The sequence below is a fragment of the Polyodon spathula genome, chromosome 6 (assembly GCF_017654505.1).
Source record: "Polyodon spathula isolate WHYD16114869_AA chromosome 6, ASM1765450v1, whole genome shotgun sequence".
Classification (NCBI taxonomy): Eukaryota; Metazoa; Chordata; class Actinopteri; order Acipenseriformes; family Polyodontidae; genus Polyodon; species Polyodon spathula.
The window spans coordinates 6,763,724-6,779,881 of record NC_054539.1 but is presented as its reverse complement, the minus strand read 5'-3'; the positions used below and the strand labels follow the sequence as shown (position 1 = coordinate 6,779,881).

General features: G+C 36.7%; 1 protein-coding gene across 1 annotated transcript in view; it reads left to right on the top strand.

Annotated features, from left to right (window-relative positions):
• Positions 1 to 263: 263 nt before the first annotated feature.
• Positions 264 to 16,158, top strand: part of LOC121316737 (muscarinic acetylcholine receptor M3-like) — an 85,789-nt gene continuing 69,894 nt past the window's right edge. Inside the window, exon 1 of the mRNA XM_041251869.1 lies at positions 264 to 320. The gene's annotated coding sequence lies outside the window, so the exon portion shown is untranslated. The remainder of the gene's footprint in view (positions 321 to 16,158) is intronic.

Here is a 16,158-nt window from a genome sequence, read left to right as displayed (position 1 = left end):
GATAACTGACCTCTATGTCACTGCGTGGGATTAATGCTTAAGTAGAAATACATATCATGAATCTAACACAATTAAAATCATCAAACTGTGATATTAACGTTAATACCATGCAAGACCTATTGTGGCTGCAGTACTACTGATGGCAGAACAATATGCACATGGAAAACAGTAATTTCCTACATTGGGCAGGGAATCATAATTACAATATTTTTTCTGAGGGCTTTTCACAGGTCTCTCTTACATACTGTTGTTTCTCTTTCATTCAGCTGCACAAAAGCAACAGCGTGCACTGACGGGGACATCTGATCCAGTCACACTGGGTAAGTAAATGTATCTGTCATTTCTCCAATATAGTTTGTTAGTAAATTTGAGGTTGCAAATAAAAACTTATGGGCTACACTGTGCCAGATCAGCAGTCTTTGTACATTCTCACAGCTGGAAATAATTAAAAAAAAAGAATACAAAAAAATAAAAAATCTGAGAAACTGGTACAATAAGCAATGAAGCACAGCTCTGGCGAGTTTTATAATGAGGACATGTGATTGCAGGGCATTTTATTGCTGTTTTTCCCCAGTCGTTCGGGTCTATTTAGTTTGTTGCTTAGCTGGATGGAATTCCATTTCCCATGTGATGTCCATTTCAGTTGCAATATGCACTTGTGAAAATGGTCTCATCCACTGTTAGTAATCAAGGATCACGAATGTTACAAAGTTAATCAAGTCAACATTATTTATAGTGCATGCTTCTTGTACCCTCCTGTGTCTCACTGAACAGTTTACAAATGTTTGCCAGTATGAAAACACACTATAATTATAAAACCTTTCCCAAACAAATGTTACAAAAGTTAAAACATGTTTTTAAGTTTTACTGTTGTATTGTTCTGCATAAAACCATTTTCAGTGAGAAATACAAGCCTCTCACTGATTTTATGACTCATGCATGCAGTAAACTGATAGCACTAAAAACTCTGGCTGTGATCAGGCACATTGGGGACTAAAAACTGTCAGAAGTGTTGGCATTCATACAAGGCTTGGTATGATGGGTGCGACACCTGATAAAACCTTGTACTGAAGATTATAAAGGTGTATATACTTACTGTGAACCTAGAGTATTCCAGAACATTAGATGGTGTTTAGGAGTTTAAGACTATTATTCATAGTCTATTTATCCAACTTAAGTGTGGTAGATTTCTCAGAGCTGAAGCTTATGCAAACTTAATTAAATTGATATAATTTATCTTAGCCTAATGGTATTTTCTAAATGAATCCCACTTTATGTACTTTTTTTTTTTTTTTCTTTTAGCACTATTTTACTGAAATGGCCTCCAGGAGAAAATTATTTAATATAATAAATTATCTTAAATATTTTGAACAGTTGATAACCTCTGCCTTAATAGGTAAAAATAGAAAGGTTGTGTATATGAATATAGAAATGTAATAAATATATAAGGGGAATTATAACTGCCATGTTTCAAATCAACCATTACTGAACAAGTAATGCATACATTTTTTTTTTTTTTTTTTTTTTTATGTATTCCGTATTTTTTTAATAAAAAAAATGTTAGATGTAAGGAACAATTATTAAAAGTAAATTACATGAGAATACACACATTTTCTCACTGTAGTGGCTTGGCATTGAATTACATAGAAAGGCAGGGGCTGGACACGAGCTGGTAACATAAAGGGCACGCTCTATAGACAAATGCAAGTAACTTGTGTTATTAATAAGACCTTCATAACCACAGCACAAGGTGTTCATCATGAAGTTTATCACTGGTCTAGTATCAGAATTCCTATTTCCTTTATTAATTGGCATCCATTAGAGAACCCTAAATAATTAATATAATTTATTGTGAAACACAGAATTCATTAAATAAAATGGATTGCAGAAAATAATGAGTAATTTCTACCAGAATTTGGAATGAACTCTCCACGTAAGCTGACAGACTTGATTAATATAATTTAGTGTCTGCCCACTCCAATAAGAGAGACTGGCTCTTTTTGCAAAGCATATTGTCCTGAAGAATCAGGGTGCGATCCTCAGTGGTGCTGAGTGGGTGAAGACCCCCTACCCTTAACGATCATTCATTCTAGTTACTCCTTGTAATTTGTAGTGTGCATCCCATCTTTGTGCATGGTTGGCAGTGAGACGTGGATAAGTGCGTGGTTGTAAAGTAGTATCATAACATTATTTATTTTTTTGTAAATGTGTCTTCATGTGTGAATCCAAATGACGAGTCTTTTAAATCCTCACAGGCAATTAATTTCAACAAGCAGTTAGCTACACTATTGGGCTCAGTACACCGTCTCTTGGCCTCAGGATCTAGTGTAGTCATTGCCTAATGACAATTCCCAGGAGACATTTTGTGGTGTGCTTATTTGCTTCCGCATGAGAAGCTTAGGGAACTACATCAGTGCCAGCAGCAGTCCCATTTTTGACATTAGAATAAGATGAGATTGAGTTTTACAGACTTGCTTCCTTTTGTAGGTGATAATGGGGCTTTAGGCATATTGCATTTCATCTGGGATATCATACACAGGACAAGCAATGACAATGCACCAGTAAGACTCTAAAATGGTTAGCAGCTTGTGCCACTTGCACAAAAAAACCAAAAAAAAATGAGAAAGAATCGGAGGTAGCGCTATCTGGGTGTTCAGCAAATGGATCCGAAAATAGACAGTGAAATACATGAACAAACCAAAGCGATAATACTGATGCTCACAGTAGCAACGCATCCCAATTCAAAATAATGTTTTTCCAGTTTCCATATGCTATAAAACACGTTTTTGTATTTTGGTTTTTTGTATTATTTATGAAAGGGTTTACAGTAAAAATCAATTGGAACACATTGTACAAATCTGTAGCTGAGAGGATTAATCAAGTAACAATCACACTTGCTGATGCAGCCCTGTGCAGATTTGTTTGAGAACTGAATTGAAAAAGCTGCATTGCAGGAAAACAGCAGGATTCATTGGTTGGATTCTGTTATTTTTGATTTAGCAGCTAAGGTTGTAGCTGGGCCACTGAGTCTTTAGAAGGAGACCAGCATTAATACCTGTAATAGAAAGAGAAGCTTTAGATGCTTCTTTTCATAAGCAATGGATTGAGCTTGTTAATTGGAGAACAATATCTCTAGCGCCTGTAGTGCATAAAGTTGCCATGGAGTTTTTGTTTGGTATAAAAGCTCACCAGGCCTTTTTTCCTGTACAGAGGAATTAAAATGGTTCCATTGTTTGAATATGTAAGATATTATTTGCAAGATATTATCAGAATATTAAGTAAAATAATGTACTGAGTCAAGCTCTTTCTGAAGGTGTTTCTGTTTAACACAAACCATACCAAGCTTATAATAGAAACACAAGATTTCTGCATTTAGAAACAGGCCCATTCAAACAGGCTTTGAATGTTAATATTTATTCCTTTAATTTTTTTTTACAAGTCAGGATTGAGGCTCTTTGCAAACCATGTTGTTATTTATGTACTGATTGATTTAACTCTGGATGAAGCTTGATATTTCTCCTACTGTAGTGGCACACCTAGGCAAGCTGCCAGCAGCTGTAGTGTCTAGTCTCCCCTTTGTAGAGAAAGGGTCAATTGCTTTTCTTGGTAGCAGAAGATTTCTATTAGTCTGGTTCTATCAAGACAGGACACTTGGTGCATTGTTCCAGTATTCTATCTTGTTATCACTAACAAAGACCCTCTAGGAATGGTTCTTGTATGTATACACTGCTGTGCAAAAGTCTTAGACATGTTGCATTTTTCTACTGTGATGCATTATGAGCATCAACAGTTTATTCAAAGTCTCCACTAGTGTTTTCTATTATAATAAGTGAAATAGCTTGCATCACTTGATTTTGAAGTTGTGGTATCCAAAGCAAAATCAGCAAGTACAGGGAAACATCATCTGTAAATGATAAAACCAGGACTGGAAGACCGAAAAAGCTGTCTAACAAGGATCAGCAATACTTGAAGATAATGTCCTTAGGGAATAGAAAGAAGACCAGCATTGAATTGCCAACAGAACTGACAGGAGGCACAGGCGTCATTGTCCATCAAATCAACAGTATGAAGCTCACTCTTGAAATTAGGACTTAAAGGATGTGTTGCAGTAAGAATACCTCTGTTAAGAAAGGAGAACAAGATTAAAAGGCCAAAATATGCTGAAGAACACAGAAATTGGACTATGGAACAATGGTCAAAGGTGCTTTGGACTGTTGATTTGATGGACAACGACACCTGTGCCTTCTGCCAGTTCTGTTATCAATTCAGCCCTTGTCTTCTTTCTATTTCTTAAGGACATGATCTCATCTTTGCGTACATTCCAATCCAGTGGGGTTCTGCTGGACTGGCTGAGCTCAAAGTTCTATCTAAAAATTAAGTTGCGAAGAGGCCATAAAAAAGCTTTGAAATTAATCAGTGTTGAAGCATAGTCTGTTGAAAATGAAAGTAAAGATCCGGCAGGTAAAATAATGTCTGAGTTAATTGACTCAATGTAAAAACTAAAATGTGCGCATTTTATTGATATTTATTTAAAAATATCATTGTGGTATAAACACAATATTGATTGATTGTTCGTGTTATATATTAAACCACAAGCCCAGCCAGGGGAGAGCGGTTTATATAAGGACATCCTCCTAATTCAGTATCCTCTATATCTTCACCATGAAGGCAGGAAATGTTGTGAACCTCTGTTTTTTAGTAGAAATAAAGGAAATGAGAGAATTATTACCAACTATTAGTAATATCATGCAGCGAGAAACACTTAAACTTGATGACTTGCTTTTCTTAATTCATAGACAGAAAGTAAGTCAATGTATTGTGAAAAACAAGACTCTTTATTAATACGCACAGAAAGCCTCCCTGTACTGAAAGGACAGCTGTTACCAGCAGGTTCAGTCTTCATCTTGTGGGTCACAACGTTCATATCAATTAATATATCTACTGTAATCCAGCTCCACTGCTCACTATTTCTGCCTGGGATGCCCTTCAAGTGACTCAAATGACATAAAAATATAAAAACCAAAAAAATTGTCCCCGAAAAATAAAAATACCAAAAGCAATTGCTTGGGGAATTGCTAAAAAAAAATAAAAATAAAAAAATAAATAAATAAAAAGGTTCTACTACTGTATAAACAACAATATTCAGGATTATTCAATAATACTGACTTTTTTGTTTCTTTTTCTTTGTTTGCCAGCCACCATGACATAACCTGCAGTGGTTTATGGCTCATTGGAGGTTAGTTGTTTCCATTCATCTGCCATGTGACTTTAGCAAGACTTCATTCTGAAACCTTTGGTAGATAAAATAAATGGATGATACTAATAATGGTGCTTAATCCACCTGGTTATACTGTTTTGTAGTGCTTGAGGGGATGCAAAGCATATGAAACCTGTTTGATTTACAAGTACAAATAGGTGAAGATACAAATGGTAATGGTAATGGTATACAAATGGTATTTTTTTTAGATTCTACATAAATTTTGTGTTTAATGGAATTGTTACGTAGAAAGAATATGTGGGACAGCAGTTATTTTTACTCCTACTCACTGGCTGGTCTGTTATTCCGGTGTATCTAAATGTTTACTCTGATTTGTAAAAATATTTTGTATATTCTTAAAAAGACCTAAATGTATTATGCTCAAGTGACAATATTATATATTTTTATACTGCACTAAACTCCAGTAAGAAGCTTTAAATTGTGTAATTTGAATTAGTTAGAAGACTTGCTTTTATGCCAGCTATTACAAGGAGCGAGATGAATCACCATTTTGTAGACTAGGACTAAAATCCTGCAATTTGTATTGTCAAACCTACAAGTTTGATCAGAAATATTTCCACAATCTAATTGACCAATCTTAAATTATAATCTGCCTCATTTTAGAATTCATCGTTTAATTTTGTATCCTAACTGAAAAAGGATCAAGTTGCAGGATGGTTATGCAGCTTTTATTTGGCCTTGACTGTGCATTACAGTTTACAAATGCATGCAAGCATTATGGCTGCTTGTATCCAAACTGAAGTTTTCCTGATATGAAAAAAATAGAGAAGTCAAACAATGTGGTAAGGAAGGAATAACGCACATGAAGGTGTGACAACACAACCCACGCCCCGGGCACATTGTGGCACGAGGCACAGTCATGGAAAAATAAATATGAAGTGGAAACCTTTGAATGGATCTTGACAAGTTAAAAAGAGGGTTTGCAGAGTGGAATGTGGATCTGAGCTTCCTACACTGAGGTAAAACACCGTGAAATTAAGGAGTTTTTTTTTGTTTTTGTTTTTTTTAAACGGCAGTTGGGACACCAACGTGACATCTAAATGAGGAAGCAAAAAAAAATCATTCCAGAGCTGATAGAATCTTTAGACACTTAGCCAGTCCATCCAAGTCTAAGAATGCTGATGCTTCACCATCTTCAGTTTAATGGAAGTCAGTTGACGCCAAGTGCTAACCCTGTAATAAAAGGGTGCCAAATTACAGCTGAGTGTTCTGCTTTTTGGACTGATGGTGTATCTTGCAGTGTTTTTAGGTTGCAGTCTAATGGGAATCTTTGATAAAGCAATTATATATAAACATTTTTAGTTGTTACAGTTTTCATGGTGAAAGCATTTTGTACTTTGCTTTGAATTTGGCCATTAAAGAAATGCATTTATTTTCTGCAATCACAATGCATCTTAAAGGGGTGTAAGGAGACACAATGTTATTTTATGTGCACATTATAATATCAATAGATTTGAAATAGTATAAAAGCTTTTAAAATAGTATTTTTTTTTTATGTAGATCAGATTATGTACATTTTTAAACAAACTTACTTACTGTAAATGAAATTGAATAAAGTAATGTTGTGTAATCAAAGGAAATATATTGCTATGAAGGAAGCATGCTGCCTTATTCCACAAAATTGATTTTATTTATTTATACTGAAGAATTTAGTTTTTTTAGTTGCTCTAAAAATATAGAGAGTACAACATAAAAAAAGTATTATGTACAAGTCATGAATGCATTATAGTAGGTCCCATTATGTAACATGTAAACAATTGAAATTTTGATTGAAAAGCTGTGTGCCAGTAATTAGAGTGCTGTTTTTTTATGTGTCTGCTTTGATACAAGATACAGATCTGACATCCCAAGAGGAAAGAGCCTGCTGACCAGGCTATTTCTTATCAATATCATTATATTGAAAGCTCTATCGTGGTCATTCCCAACTTTAATTCCCACAAACATAATATAATATATCTTGTGTGCACGTCTTACTGTCTCATGTCCCCTCCCGGGCTCCGTAGGAATCAGTGGACTGCAGGGAACAAGTATTGCATGTGAACATGTTTTAAAGGCCTATTCATATTTAATATATGAAGCAGGTATGATCTCACTTTTCCATGAAATAAAAAAAGGACAAAATCTTATTACTGAAAAGCAATGATATCTAGCCTGAGGATATATGAAATTGCTGGTCAGATAAGGACTAACATTTAAAAGCTTTCAAAAGAAGAGAAAGCACAGCACAGCACTTGTCAGAATCAATGTTTTATCACGATTTATCACATCATGATTGCAGATCACATACAATGCTAGTTGAGCATCTGATGAAAAAAGGATCAAGAAGTAAAAAAAATAAAATAATTTTCTTGGTGTTTTATGTTGTTAACCTAAAATAATACAGAATCAATCATTTTCTTACAAATGATAAGTAGACCACTGTGGCAAAGTGTCTGCCCCTGTGTGTATTTTGTGTTATATGTTGTGTGTTAATGTTGGCGTGTAGTCACTGGTACAGTGGCTTGCAAAAGAATTGACCCCCCTTGGCATTTTTCCTATTTTGTTGCCTTAAAACCTGGAATTAAAATTGATTTTTATTTGGATTTCATGTAATGGACAAACACAAAATAGTCTAAATTGGTGAAGTGAAATGAAAAAAATAACTTGTTTAAAAAAATTCTAAAAAATAAATAGCAGAAAAGTGGTGCGTGCATATGTATTCACCCCCTTTGCTATTAAGCCTCTAAATAAGATCTGGTGCAACCAATTACCGTCAGAAGTCACATAATTAGTTAAATAAAGTCCACCTGTGTGCAATCTAAGTGTCACATGATCTGTCACATGATCTCGGTATATATACACCTGTTCTGAAAGGCCCCAGAGTCTGCAACACCACTAAGCAAGGGGCACCACAAAGCAAGCGGCACCATGAAGACCAAGGAGCTCTCCAAACAGGTCAAGGACAAAGTTGTGGAGAAGTACAGATCAGGATTGGGTTATAAAAAAATATCCGAAACTTTGAACATCCCACGGAGCACCATTAAAGCCATTATTAAAAAATGGAAAGAATATGGCACCACAACAAACCTGGCAAGAGAGGGCCGCCCACCAAAACTCACAGACCAGGCAAGGAGGGCATTAATCAGAGAGGCAACAAAGAGACCAAAGATAACCCTGAAGGAGCTGCAAAGCTCCACAGCGGAGATTGGAGTATCTGTCCATAGGACCACTTTAAGCCGTACACTCCACAGAGCTGGGCTTTACGGAAGAGTGGCCAGAAAAAAGCCATTGCTTAAAGAAAAAAATAAGCAAACACGTTTGGTGTTCGCCAAAAGGCATGTGGGAGACTCCCCAAACATATGGAAGAAGGTACTCTGGTCAGATGAGACTAAAATTGAGCTTTTTGGCCATCAAGGAAAACGCTATGTCTGGCAAAACCCAACACCTCTCATCACCCCGAGAACACCATCCCCACAGTGAAGCATGGTGGTGGCAGCATCATGCTGTGGGGATGTTTTTCATCAGCAGGGACTGGGAAACTGGTCAGAATTGAAGGAATGATTGAGGGCGCTAAATACAGGGAAATTCTTGAGGGAAACCTGTTTCAGTCTTCCAGAGATTTGAGACTGGGACAGAGGTTCACCTTCCAGCAGGACAATGACCCTAAGTGTACTGCTAAAGCAACACTCGAGTGGTTTAAGGGGAAACATTTAAATGTCTTGGAATGGCCTAGTCAAAGCCCAGACCTCAAGACAATTGAGAACCTGTGGTATGACTTTAAGATTGTTGTACACCAGCGGAACCCATCCAACTTGAAGGAGCTGGAGCAGTTTTGCCTTGAAGAATGGGCAAAAATCCCAGTGGCTAGATGTGTCAAGCTTATAGATACATACCCCAAGAGACTTGCAGCTATAATTGCTGCAAAAGGTGGCTCTGCAAAGTATTGACTTTGGGGGGGGTGAATACTTATGCACACTCAAGTTTTCTGTTTTATTGTCTTATTTCTTGTTTGTTTCACAATAAAAAATATTGTTTATCTTCAAAGTGGTAGGCATGTTGTGTAAATCAAATGATACAAACCCCCAAAAAATCCATTGTAATTCCAGGTTGTAAGGCAACAAAATAGGAAAAATGCCAAGGGGGGTCAATACTTTCGCAAGCCACTGTACATGGGATATAAATGGGTCTGTGTAACACAAGTGTTTAAAATGTATATTTATTTAGGCACGAGGATTGCACAGCACTTCACGTGCAAGTAAAAAGTAATATGTGAGCACAGGGAATTGCTCTTATTAATTCAAGTGCAGTTGTACCGAGACTCCAATTGAATGATTGATTAGCAATCGAGTCTCAGTACAGCTGCATAAATGCAGCATGTTTTCACCAACTCGTGGTTGTGTGTTCAGTGAGTGGAGAACAGGATAGGAGACGGAGGTAATAATTGTGATAATAATAATAGAAGTAAAATATATGCTCACCGTGTTTTGTTTAGTGTTAGTCCATTTTTGTTTCATCTCTTTGTTTTGGCGAATGTGCCGTTTGTCCTGTGTTTTTGTTCGTCTTGCAACCGTTTATTTTCTGACTGTCTGTTCATTTATTAAATGATGAGCGAAACCATTCGCTCAGCTCCACCAAACTCCACCTCTCTCTCTCTGTTTATTTCCGGGTTCCTGTTTCTGGTCTGACGTCTCCCACTCTGGCCGTCTTTGTGACAACCACATATGTGCAAGTATGGTAGATCACACATTCACAGTCTTTTATCTGTTGAAAAACAGAGCTCAAAACTTCGCTGTGGAACAAAATCTTAATAGTTCCATTTATTATATAAAAATATACTACAATGTTATGACAATAAGTTTGATCAGAATGCAGTATTTTGAACACAGTAACTACTTTGTCATTATAATTAGAGCTAATAAAGAGCACAATACTAACTTAGATATTTGTGATGCCAAGATTTTAAAAAAATCTGCTTGTTTCACTCATTACATTTTTTGTCTTTTATTTAAAAAAGAGATTTAAACGACTAAAAGGTCATTGTGGGACACTTTTAATGTTGCTTCTGCATATCAACACATGCTTTTATCTTACTGACAGATCTGTTTGAAGTTAATTTTTTCAAATTATTTATTGCCCAAATTCTTCCTTTGGAAGACCTTTTAAGTTATATTTGTTAGCAGTTGCATACATTTTTCAGTTAAAATAGACATGAAATAAACTACTTTCAATGCAATAAAATAGCAGCTATTTTAAAGTGCTTTTCAGGTGTCCGTTAATCTTTTAGTGGTGTATTTTAAAATAATCATAACCCAAGGAACAGTTACTTGTACCCCTATTGTTGAAACCCACTTTAAATGCCTAATGTTGCTTTTACTGCATAAATCAGCCTGTCAGTGTTTTCAAATAAAGTAGCACCATATATTTAAACATTATTTCATCTACTCGCTCAACTTTGATCGCTCTGCAATTCTCCTGAGCTAACATGAGGCATCTTATCAGTACTCAAACCATTCAGTAGCACATCTTCTCAAATGAGATAATTGCATTTTACCATTGTAATGTATGTGTGCATTTATTTAGTCAGTGGACAATGGGAGGAAACAGTTTTCTTAAATCAGGCTGTGCACATGTTGAGGTTAATATTAATGCCAGAACATGTTAAACAATAAGTTAGATCATGATGGCATGTTTTGTTTTTTTTGTTCGTTTTTTATGCCAGTAATATGGTACCATGGAGTCTCCAATGGCTTACCTAATAAAAGCCATGCTGCTTATAGTGCAAGGTGATTTATGCAAGCCTGGTTCAAGTCCTGCATGCAGTCTTACCCCATGGGAAGTGCTGCATTGGCTGTTGGGTTAGGTTGGAGAACCATCTGACATTAGTTCACCTCATGCTTCAGCAAACCCTAATGGGCTGGACTGCACAGGCTGGATCCTTGCCGCATGGGTTCAGAGAGACAATTGGCTTGAATGCGGAAATTTTCCCATTGATCCTCAGTTCAGTAAGCTGGATGAAGCATTGAGACAGCATTCAAATTCAACATTGGGCAGGAAAATGGATTTAAAAACATTAAAGCAGGACCACATAGCATGTATTAACAATATTTTCACTGAATACATTTTTGTTAATTCTGGTGTATTCAGGTGCATTATCCTTTGCCCGATTCCTATAAGAATCAAAGTAATTACTGACTAGGCAGTGCTGGCTACTAAAATGTGAGGACTAATTAACTGTAACAGCTTTGCGAGTGGTAGCAATGCCGGTGGCTGGTTGCCCCCTGGCCCCCCCTCCCCTGTGATCTGAAATATGAAATAGTTTTTTCATGAAAAAATAATAGCTCTTCTTTACACACTTTGATTACAGCACATTTTCATCAAAGTACAGGATGTTCAGGTTTATTTCATTGAAGGATGCTGCAGAGCCTGGGTGTGCTGACACTCAAGATTTCTCCAGCCTGTCTTAATAATTGATGGATTGGTACCAAACACATAATAAAGGGGGAAACCAAGTAGAAAAATCCAAAATGAACTACAGAACTTCTTGCGCTATCGGATTAGTCTTAATTTTGAGTCAGTTAAATAGAATTGCTTTGTAATCTGTTAGGGTGTGAATCCATTGCAGCTGATTAAACAGTATTCTCAATCTTGCATAATTACAAGTATTTTCGAAATGTTTGCATGCTGCAGGTACATTATGTAAACACAGTCTGTAGACAGTTTTTTTTTATTTTAAAGTTAGATTTTTTTATTATAATTGAAGCTTTGCTTCTCAGCTATTTTAATTGCTGAATATGTTTTTCAGAGAATGCTAATATTATGCAACACATGCTTCATCATTCCCAAATTCTGTAATTCAGGGTTCTTCAAAAAATCCTTAAATATGTTCTGTTCATTAATATGTGGTTGGTTAATTGTATTGTCATTCTGAAGCCTGTTTCTTGTTCTGTTGTTGCAGGTTAATAAGCATGTCAAGTTAGTTTACAATTATTGTTGCACTGACCTCCTTCACGGGTTTCATGTGAAACAGCACTAGTAGGGGAAACATATGGCAAAAGAAATATCAGTAAAATATTTCTGCAGACTGCACCAGAATCTGGTTGAATAGTCTCAAAAACAAAGGGCATCTTCTTTTTAACACCCTGGTTTCTCACAGAATGCCTGGTTTAAGCTGCCAATCTGTCCATGCCTCTCTCTCTCTCTCTCTCTCTCTCTCTCTCTCTCTCTCTCTCTCTCTCTCCCTCTCTCTCTCTCTCTCTCTCTCTCTCTCTCTCTTCCGAAAAATCTATGACTTTATTGCAGAGTTTTATGACAATGTTATTTTTTATTATTCCTCAATATTTGCTATTCCGCTCTTTTTAAAGCATCGCACGGTTGATACAAAGACGAGATGGTATAACCAGACACACGCTGTCAGTGACAGGCCATGAACTGGGAGACCAAGAGTCACACCTGCCCAAGATCGACAGATCATTTTGTGGCATCTTCGTGATGTGAATTGTTAATCAGCACAATAAAAATCACTGCACCTGCTCTAAAACAGAGTTTGTCATTTTCAGATCACATCTAGTGAATTTTATCCAAATATAAGTGATAAGTTTCTTTTGATGCTCAAATATAAGCGATATGTTTCCTTTGATGTTCAAATATAAGTGATAATTTTCTTTTGATGCTCAGTATACTTAATGCAACCCAGTCTCTTTACCTGGGTCGATAGGGTACCATTTTGTTCTTGGATTAAACTGATACACCTGCTACTCAAACAAAAGCACAGTGAGATTGGACTCCATCCAAACCATAAGCACTGACACTTAAATACACTTCTCTGAATTTTATTATACAGCAGATATAATGTATGTTAACTTGGTCAGATGGGCAGTATGAAAACGCTGATCTGGTCTACCCAAGCACAATAGGGAGGGATGGCCTGTTTCAGCCCTGTATTTATCATTAATGTTGCAGTAAAAACGAATGAATTCAAACAGCACATGAATCATGTTGTATTTTATTTGTAAGGATCAGTGCTTTTCTTTCACACACCTTCTGTTTTATGGGTCTCAGTAGTATTGTTTTGACTGTGAGATTAATTAGTATGGACACTGAAGGCGATGCCAAGTTCAGCTGTAGGGAAATTGATGATAATGAAGAGCAAGACATCAGCTAGTGATCTTCCATGAATGGGAAGATGTCATTCTCAAATGTCTTTTTAATCTGGGTGTTTTAGTCTCTGTAGAGCATCTGCCACTCAATCATCTGTTTCTAATGTCAGAGTGACTCAATATGGTATTGTCTATAGAGATTTTGCATGCAGCCGGTGTTCTGTGATTAAACTATCATGCACAGTTGTGCTGTTCTCAAATTCTCTAGAATTATATATTTTTTGCTCTGCTACATTTAAGCGTGTTCATCAATAAGGAGAATACACACTTACCACGTTTACTGAAATCCCATGTCCCATTTGACATGTCCCTTTACTTTAAGCAGTTTTTTTTACACTTGAGAGACGATCACAACTGTACCTGAGTTACCTTTGCTCAGACTCCATTCACCTGGATTTCTACCTGAAAATGAGGAACAAAGACCTACAGCTATGCAACATTTTTGGCCATAGATGTAGGCCTTTGCACCAATCATAATCGTTTATTTATATGAAATGATTAAACATCCATGCAGATATTTTAGCAAATAAAGGCAGTAACTCACGCACAGGTTTGTCATTGATCAACCTATAAACTTTTACAGGGGAAAAATCTCTAGCATACAGCCCTGATTCTAACCATGGCAGTACCAGTGTTCAGTAATTTGCACATTGTTTTGACGTCCTATCTTCAGGATTAGATATAGTGCCCATCCTCGATGTTTTTCTTTTGAGTTCGTTGGGTCAAAAACACCCAGGGTCCAAATCCCACTCACAGCAAGTTGCAATCTTAGCTGGGGACGCACAAAGGCACTGCATTGGCCTTTATACTCCCATGTAAGTGTTTTTTTTATTTTTTATTATTTAATCGGATCTTAAATGCCCAATTTGGCATGCCTAATTTGAATATAAAGAATTTGTTCAAATGTTACATGCCGTGTTATCAATACTTTTTTTTTTTTAAGTATTAATACAAACATTGTCATAACTGATGCAGCGGTACTGACAACAATTTATTGTGAGCAGGTATTTTTGTTAAATGCTGATCTTGAATGCAAGCTGTATCTGCACAACCCATTGTTTTTTCTGGAATTATGTCTGGAACAGTAAACTTCTAGCCGGTGCATAATCAATCCCTGACCTCATGCATCGCATCTGCTCAGTTGACTGAGAAAGAGTGCAAAGGGACTCCACTAAAGGATAAACTTTTAGTTATGTCTGTTGTATTAATGTCAGGTCTGTTGCTGGATTGCAGAGGGTATGTTGCTCTTAGGACCAGGGTACCTGTTAATACTAAAACTAGTGGTCCCTAGAATGCACTCTGATGCTGGGTGCACAGTCTTTTCATTTCAAGCCCCATTAATCTGACACTCCCTCTCTGCACAGTACAGACTCCCCCTTTCCCTGCTGAGGATATCATACCAACAGAAAGGAGAGTATGGTACTAGAGAAAAGATAAGCTGTAGCTGTTTAAATAACATTATGGGTGGAAGAAGACATAGGACACACACACACACACACACACACACACACACACACACACACACACACACACACACACACACACATATATGTATTATATGTATATAAACGGCATGGAAAAATAACAACCTCTGATTTGTTAAACAGCATCACATGACCGTGTGTATATATAGCATATATGCACGGCTTGCATACTAATAACATTATAATACTTCCATAACAAAATTGAAATGTGCAGTTTATTTTTAGCCAGTAAAATATTGAATACAAATGAAATGTTTTGCCTTTGGGACTATATAACACTGAAGATGTACACATAATTAAAGGTTTTATAAGCAGTATAACCCACTTTGGGGCATGCGGTTCTCTTATAATATACGCGCTAAAGGGCCTAATCACCACCCAGGCGTGCGTTTATTCCATAGCAACCGTACGGCCCGGCATGGTTTATGTGTTACACATTGCACCTTGGAGGTAACATTAGTCTTCCTGCACTGCATATAATTTTGCACTAATATATGAATCAGTCAAGAAAATAATGGAGGCAAGGTTGACTAGTAAATATACTTTATACATGTTGTTTAAATATAGCTGATACAGCATAAGCAAATAAATAAAGAAGATAAATAAATAACAGAAAATGATTTTGAAGTTCATACCTCATAGTTATTAAAGATTTTTTGGGGCGTTCAGCTCTCTGTCTGGCTTGCTGACTGCTGCATAATCCAGTTTATATTCCATATTTGTTTACATCGTTGAGTTGAATTTGTCTGAATTTCAGAAAGTCAGAAAACAGTGACATTTTAATCACCATATTAGTGTTTGGAGCATCTTTCTCTTGTAGTAATTCACAGAATCGCTATTCAGCTGTTTTTTGTTGTTGTGAGGAGTGCGGGGGAGAAGGGTGTTCCTTTGAAAAGGGGCAGGATTGACAGTGATGTGAACCAGTCACATGACAGAGGGAGACTATTGCTCGGTGGTGTAAGTCTGTTAGGGTAATGGTTCAATCTATTTTTTTTTTTACTTTTTCAGTGTGGTCCTGGGTTCAAATCCCGGCTCAGCCACTGACTCACTGTGTGACCCTGATCAAGTCATTTAACCACCTTGTGCTCTGTCTTTCGAGTGAGTTGTTACAACGTTGTTGTAAGTGACTCTGTAGCTGATGCATAGTTCACACACCCTAGTCTCTGTATATTATATTCTTAACTGTATCCCAATATTTGTCCCTAAAGGGATCACCTTCACTCTGTGTTGACCTTGGTGGTGGAGGGCAGAGAGCTCAATT